This window comes from Lynx canadensis, chromosome E3 (assembly GCF_007474595.2).
Source record: "Lynx canadensis isolate LIC74 chromosome E3, mLynCan4.pri.v2, whole genome shotgun sequence".
NCBI classification, from domain to species: Eukaryota; Metazoa; Chordata; class Mammalia; order Carnivora; family Felidae; genus Lynx; species Lynx canadensis.
Window position 1 is genome coordinate 35,665,083 of NC_044318.1, and position 7,416 is coordinate 35,672,498.

Sequence of the window (7,416 nt, forward strand, 5' to 3'; positions counted from 1 at the left end):
GTTGAGTGTGACCTGTTATCCCACAGGCCACAAAAGGCCTGGGGGGGTGGGGGGAGGGGCAAAGATGACAGGCCAGGGACACACAGAAGGAGCAGTCTGGTAGGGAGCCAGCCAGTAAACTCACAATGGCAGTGCAGTGAGAGGGTTAGAGGGGCCCATTAGAGGGGCCCAAGAGCCCTGGGTGCCCCAAGAGTACGAGGGCAGAAGTCCCGTCTAGAGTGCCAGCGCTGACTTGGCCCTAGGGACCAGGAAAGGTGTGAGAGAGGTCAAGAGCCCATTGAGCTTTGGTCACCTCCTGGATGGTTGTGGAACACTCGTGATGCTCAGGTTTCTGGCTCAGGCGACAGTATCGCCCGAACACGGATGTGAATCAGACAAAGCCGTCTGCAGGCTCGCACAGGCTGACTTGTGCACGCAAATCCCGAAGAAACACCAAACCAAAGAAAGGCGAGGCAGGAAAGTAACTATAAAGCATTAGCCTTGTGATAAAGATCTGAGACGATCGTAGTGGCTGACGGCCGATCACCCACTCCTCAAGTATTCATGGAGCACACACCCTGCCCAGGATGCCACAAAACTGGCAGCATCCTGCCTTGTGGGCTACACTCCAATGGGGTGGGGGCAGTGTTAGAAAATGGGGAGTGCCACAGGGGGGAAATGAGCAGGGTCAAGGCCACGGGGGTGAGATGGGCAAGGTGGCCCAGCGGTGTTTGGAGTGGGCACGTCCGGGAGGTGAGCAGAGCCCGGACGGGGGTCAGAGTTAGCTGTGGGACCAGAAGGACCAGCTTGGTGTGTTTGCTTGTGTTCTGGGCGGAAGGAAAGTAACAGCATGTGTATAAAGTAGGAAGAGGGAGGATGTGGGAGAAAGAGGGGGGGCGGCGGAAGGAGCTGGGGTCCAGTGCCCGGTAGATGGCGGCACAGCCCCTGCTGGGATCCCAGAGTGACCCACAGGAACGGGAGAAGGTAGAGCGCGCCGGTGCAGGTGGACGAAGGCGGGTGCTGTCTTCTGCCTGCTTCTGTTTTCCGTATGACACAGGAAGCGAGGGCAGCAGTGAGACCGAGGATAGGGGAGGGGTGTTGGGGTTCCAGGAGAGAAGAGAAAGTAGGGAAGTCACTGAGGAGAATGGGTGTGCGGCCAGGCTACGGAATCAGGGTCTGACCGCAAGGCAGCGGAAGAGCTGACCGAGGTCAGAGATGCTGACTTCAAAGGGAGACCAGGAATAAACTATGTGACAAAAACCAGATAAAAAGGCCCCAAACGGAGTCACTTGTGCTCAGCCCTATGTCAGCAAACAAAGACTTAACTACCTAGCCAAACTGCAGTTTCAACCCTTGGCAGGAGTGCAGTTTTAAACCAGTCAATCGGGAACATCCTGGTCGGCAGCAGTGAGGTGATCCACGTGGCAGAATCCTTCTATCCCCCAAAGGGGAGGTAACCCACTCCCTCCCTGCCTTTCCCCCTCTGCCTGTAAAAGTCTCCCATTTTGTGCAGGTTCTCCCGAGCTCCTTTTTTATTTTTTAATGTTTTTTAAAAATTGTAATGTTTAGCACGAGCAAGGGACGGGCAGAGAGAGAGGGAGACACAGAACCCGAAGCAGGCTCTGGGCTCCGAGCTGTCAGCACAGAGCCTGACGTGGGGCTCGAACCCACGAGCCATGAGATCATGACCTGAGCTGAAGTCGGACACTTAATCGACTGAGCCACCCGGGGGCCCTATTTCTTTAATGCTTTATTTTATTTTTGAGAGGGGCAAAGAGGGGCAGAGAGAAAGGGGGACAGAGGATCTGAAGTGGGCTCTGTGCCAACAGCAGTGAGCTGGGTGCGGGGCTCAAACTCACGAACTGTGAGATCATGACCTGAGCCAAGGTTGGTCGCTTAACCAACTGAGCCACCCGGGTGCCCCTCCCGAGCTCCCTTCTATGTGCCGGATGAGATGCTGCCCGACTCACAAGTCACAAAATAAAGTCAAATTGATCCTTACATATACTCAGGTTTTTGTTTTTTTTTTCTGAGAGAGAGAGAGAGAGAGAGAGAGAGAGAGAGAGAGCGCGCGCGAGAGAGAGTAAGCACATGGGGGAGGGGCAGAGAAAGACAGAGAGGGAGGGAGGGAGGGAGAATCCCTAGCAGGCTCCACGTCCACGGCACAGCCCAATGTGGGGCTTGATCCCACCACCGTGAGATCATGACCTGAGCCGAAATCAAGAGTCGGACGCTTAACCGACTGAGCCACCCAGGAGCCCCACTTGGTTGAATTTTTAAACACCTACAACACAGCTGATATCTCAGTTCATCCTCGGGGCCATCCCATGAAGTAGACTTGGACAGCCCCCAACTGCTTGATGAGAAAACCAAGGCACAGAGAGGTCCCGTAACTTTTCCAAGGTCGCCAAGCCCACATCAGCACTCAGGCCACGGACGATCACTGTGCACAGCTCTCGTGCAAAGTGCACAAGAAAAGCCAGCGGCCGCTGATGTTAACACGAATACGTTCCTGTGCAAGAAGACTTGGAACGTCACTCCCTCTGTGCACATCTTACAGATGGCTGAAATCCGGCACGTCCATGTGTGTACGTCGAAAAAAATTCTTTAGTATTGCCGTTTCCATAAAAGTAACTGCTCACTTAACTGCTATGTGTACACGTCTTCACCAGGAGCGCTCTGCAGGGGACCCGGTCGGGCCGGGGAGGTGCCGCCGTCCTCCAGACCTTGATAGTCACCGAGGACTCTCCCCAGCTGTACCCAGAGGAAACCAAAACCAGGATCATGCCCTTTTTCGCAGACTTTGAAAAGTGCTGATAACCCATCACGTGAATGTCTTGCACATTCAGGAAACTAGCATCTCACATGGCTGGGATTGTGGTATAAAAAAAAAAAAAAAAAAAAAAGCAGCAGCAGCAAATATCATTTCAAAACCCAAGGCTGTAACCAATTACAAGTGCCTGGCTCAGAGAAGGCTCTCACCAAATATTTGCTAAATGTTTATCTTAGATAAACACTGAGTTTTAAGTTTTCTGGTAAGCCTGTGATAAGCCTTACAATTCTGGTAGGCAAATATTTCTAAATATTTTATAAATTAAGCACATGTGTTTCTATGCAACACAGATGACAATTTCTTGCTGGGTCACACAGTAAATCTCATCACAAGTGACGTGTATCCATAGATTTAAATCCATACTACACCCTTCCTTCTCTAAGAGGTGGCCCTCGCTCCATAGGCGGTCCTGAGAGAACACATTCATACACTGAAACAGGAAATGTCTTTGGGTCAACATTTTCTAGCAATTCTCATAAGAACAAAGAGCAAATTCTGGAGAGCAGGTCTCTAGCTAAATAAATTTCCAAGTAGCTGTTCTCAATACCCTGAAAAGCAGTTCAGTATTAATGGCTATAACTGATGGGCTAGACCAGTAACAGGAGAAAACTCGGAAGTCAGACCCATCTGTGGTGACCACATGCAAAACTGATTTAACGCCTTTTATCTCCACCATGTTCAGAGTGCTTTTACAAACTTTTTTTTTTTTAATGTTTATTTATTTTTGAGAGAGAGACAGAGACAGAGCATAAGTGGGGGAGAGGCAGAGAGAGAGGGAGACACAGAATCGGAACCAGGCTCCAGGCTCCGAGCTGTCAGCACAGAGCCTGATGCGGGGCTCGAACCCACAAACCACGAGATCATGACCTCAGGTGAAGTTGGATGGTTAACTGACTAAGCCCCGCCCAGGTCTTCTTGGTTGGGGGTAGGGGAAAGTCCAAGAAAACGGCAGCCAAGTTTGGATGTTGAGGGCGGCACACGAGGAAGTGGGCTGAGGCTGGAACAGCTGGTGCCCACCCAGATTTCCACACAGAGGACAGCTCTCAAGCCTAAACTGGTCACTTAGCCTTCGTAAGCCAGGCTTTCTTAGACTAAGACTTCAAGCATTCTTCCAGAACTATTACAATGGCTCCTCTGTGGGGGCCACGTTTACCTCATCACCTTCCACAATGATAGAATCCCCATTTCTCAACGGGACTCACAGGGAGAAACCCAACCTTTGTCACGTTGTTCTGTGCCGGGTGCTAGGTTGTGATTCATGTTACCCACGTCAGGGCCACGATCCTCAGATTTTATTACTCCCAGTTTACATATAAGGAAAGAGCCAATCTCTCCACTAAGTCGGGCCCACAGAACCCCCCCCCCCCCCCCCCGTGGGCCGGGATAGTGTCTTATCCCTGTATCTCCAGTGCCTGGAACAGGAGGTGCTCCATTAACTGTTGACCTCAAGGTCACTTGTCAAGATCATGTGCCCAGTAAGGATTCAAACCAGATCCCCCAGCCTCCGGATCTGCACTCTGGCCCATAGGCCATGAAGTGCGTCCCCCTTCAGGCTAGGAATAGGTCTGGATCATTCCAGAAAGACATTCCTGGTTTTAAAAAGTCAAGAGTGCCCAGAACACAGGGAAGACGTCCATGAAGAAGATTCATGCCTTTTGGGATCTCACGCAGTGTGATTACAGAGCATCATTCAGGGAAAACAGTGTACCTCCCAGACTCTTCTACCCTCTCCCAGAGGTCGATCACAATTATTCAGATTTAGGGGCGCCTGGGTGGCGCAGTCAGTTAAGCGTCCGACTTCAGCCAGGTCACGATCTCGCGGTCCATGAGTTCGAGCCCCGCGTCAGGCTCTGGGCTGATGGCTCGGAGCCTGGAGCCTGTTTCTGATTCTGTGTCTCCCTCTCTATCTGCCCCTCCCCTGTTCATGCTCTGTCTCTCTCTGTCCCAAAAATAAATAATCGTTGAAAAAAAAATGACAATTATTCAGATTTACAGAAGGGATTTCCCTTTGACATCTGTCACTGTTTAATTTGCGACAGTAAAGAGAAACCAAGGTAAGCTTGTCACCATTTACCAGAGCACTGAATTTATGACAACTGGGTATCTTCTTTGGCTGGGGGGAAGCAAATGGCCATTTCCAAGTGGAGATGAGAGGCCACCTTGTTAGGTCGGGGGGACCTCCATAAGCTGCCCCAGCCGGTGAGTTTTACAGCCCCTTGCAGGGCCTCCGAGGGTTCTGGCCTCCCTTCTCTGTCCTTATTCTGTTTTGCCAGTGACACCCAGAGCTTGCTTCTCCTGCAGGTCACAGAGTAAAGCAGAAGGGACCAAGGCTTTGACATGGTGTCGGTAAGGAGCTCTGTGAAACCAGGAGGCCTGGGAGGGCTGAGCGGGCGGGGGTCCCCAAGGAGAGGGGCCACCTCTGCTGCAAAGACCCGCCCATCCTCATCCCCTCTCCTCCTTCTCCAGCCCTTCCACCCTCTCCTCTGGCCAGCCCGCCCTGTCCAGTGGCCCCTACCTGCCGCTTGCACCGTGGTCATGGCTAGCTTCGGTGAGCTGCCCCTGGGCGTGGGGAGGGAGCCTGAGGACGGGGCCGGAGACAGCCCCCTTGTGCTCCAGCAGAAGACAGGCAGTGGCTGACATGAAGCAGTCATGGAGAAGGCCACGGGGGAGGAGCCATCGTGGGGCAGGGAAGCCCGGGAGGAACCGCGTGGGGGACAGAATGCAGTCTCACAATCCTGCCCTGTTCCAAGATTCTCAGGTTCTGAGAATGGAGTCCAGCCATTAGGGAGAGGCTGGAGGTGCCACCCACCAGATTTTGCCTCTGGGAGGTAGGACGAAGCCCATCTAATACCACTGCCAAGGGCATCTTTGATCAAATCCGTGACTTAGGAGAGGTAGGAACTGTAGGGCTGGCCAGGTAAGGACCAAATGTGACAGACGCCAAAGACAAACGGCCAGGGTCCGGTTTTGTCCTGTGTCCTGCAAAGTGTCAGTAGGGACAGGTGGAGCAAGGATTGTAGCCATATCCATCTGGTAAGAGTGGCCCCCTTTAAATTCCAGGAACTGAGCGCCCTTCACATGAGACCGTCATTGCTTCCTTCCTGTGGGTTATTTTCCTGACTTTCCTTGGTCAAATTCCTTCTGGGGATCCAGTGTAGACCTAAGAGAAAGGGGGTGCCCGGGGGCTGTGCAAAAGCCGGTGTCGGGATCCAGAAAAGCAAGGGCTGGTGGGAGGAGCAGACAGGGTCCACTCTGCCCAGGGCACGTCCCGTGCTATCAGCACTTCAGCTGGCCACTGCGGGTCAGAGGTCATAATGGGCGTGTGACATGCGAACCAGCTCCTCGCTGCTGGCCACATACCACATCGCCTAAAGAATCCTTTTTCCAATCTGAGCTCTAATCTGAAGTTCACATCACTAGAGCGAGCAAAACTGGATATTGTAGAATAATTTTTGGCCTTTGGCACTTTCTATAACGCAACCTTTGGTCTTCTCTGGTGTCAGAGAAGGCGCCTGCGGAACAGACACGTCCCCTTCCTGTACGCCTATGTATAGGAACAAGGACCTACAGCCTGTCCTTTTTATAAAAACAAAAACCCCCAGCCTGAGATGTAATTGTGAGGTCTTTCTTTTAAAGGCTACATAACCTGGGGCATCTGGGTGGCCTGGTCGGTTAAGCATCCGATTCTTGATTTTGGCTCAGGTCATGATATCACGGTTGGTGAGCTCAAGCCCCACATCAGGCTCTGCACGGACAGAGTGCAGTGTGGAGCCTGCATGGATTCTCTCTCTCCCTCTCTCTTTCCTTCTCTCTCTGCCCCTCCCCTGCTCACTCACTCTCTACACACACACACAAAGGCTACACAACCTTCTTGTCCAGTTCATGGTTACTGGTCCTGGCCTCTGTCACCTGGAAGCCTCCCTAGGGTGTCCCGGCCTCTACTCCCTCTGCACCCCTCATACCAAGCACAGAAGAATCACCCTTGGGAGCCACTGTGCTCAGCAGCATGTAATAGCTCCCCTTGCTTAAAACCTTCAATGGCTCCCCACCACCTGCAGCATAAAACCCCAGCTCTTCGGTGTATCATCCGAGACCTCATGGCCCTGTGGGAAGCACTCCCCACATGGGGTCTTTCCTCCCTCCTCCGAGCCCCCACTTCACCAATATGGCATGTTTTCCTGGGAACCTGAGCTGACTGGTATTGTTTCCTACGGGTCGTCCTCCCCAGCTAGAGAATCAGGGAGGCAGGGCGCTCTCCTGCGGTTTTCTGATTGAGCACACAGGCTCCGGGAGGTCAAGCGGTCCGGATTCTAGGCCTCCATTTCCTTGACCTACTAACTAGGAGCCCACCTATGACTCAGCTTCCTCACCTGTAAAATGGGGTAATAACGACTTCATCAGGTTTTTGTGAGAGGTGGCTGAGGCAGCGTGCGGCACCGGGGGAGCGTCCAGCAGCAGAATGTGGCCACTGGCCCTGAGCACCAGGTGCTGCCCAGGACCCTGCATGGGCATCTGCACATCAAGCACTGACATCAGGTGAAGAAAAGGACAGTCCCTCTGCCCCCACAGGCATCACATGGAGGGCTTAGGGTGAATCTCATCAT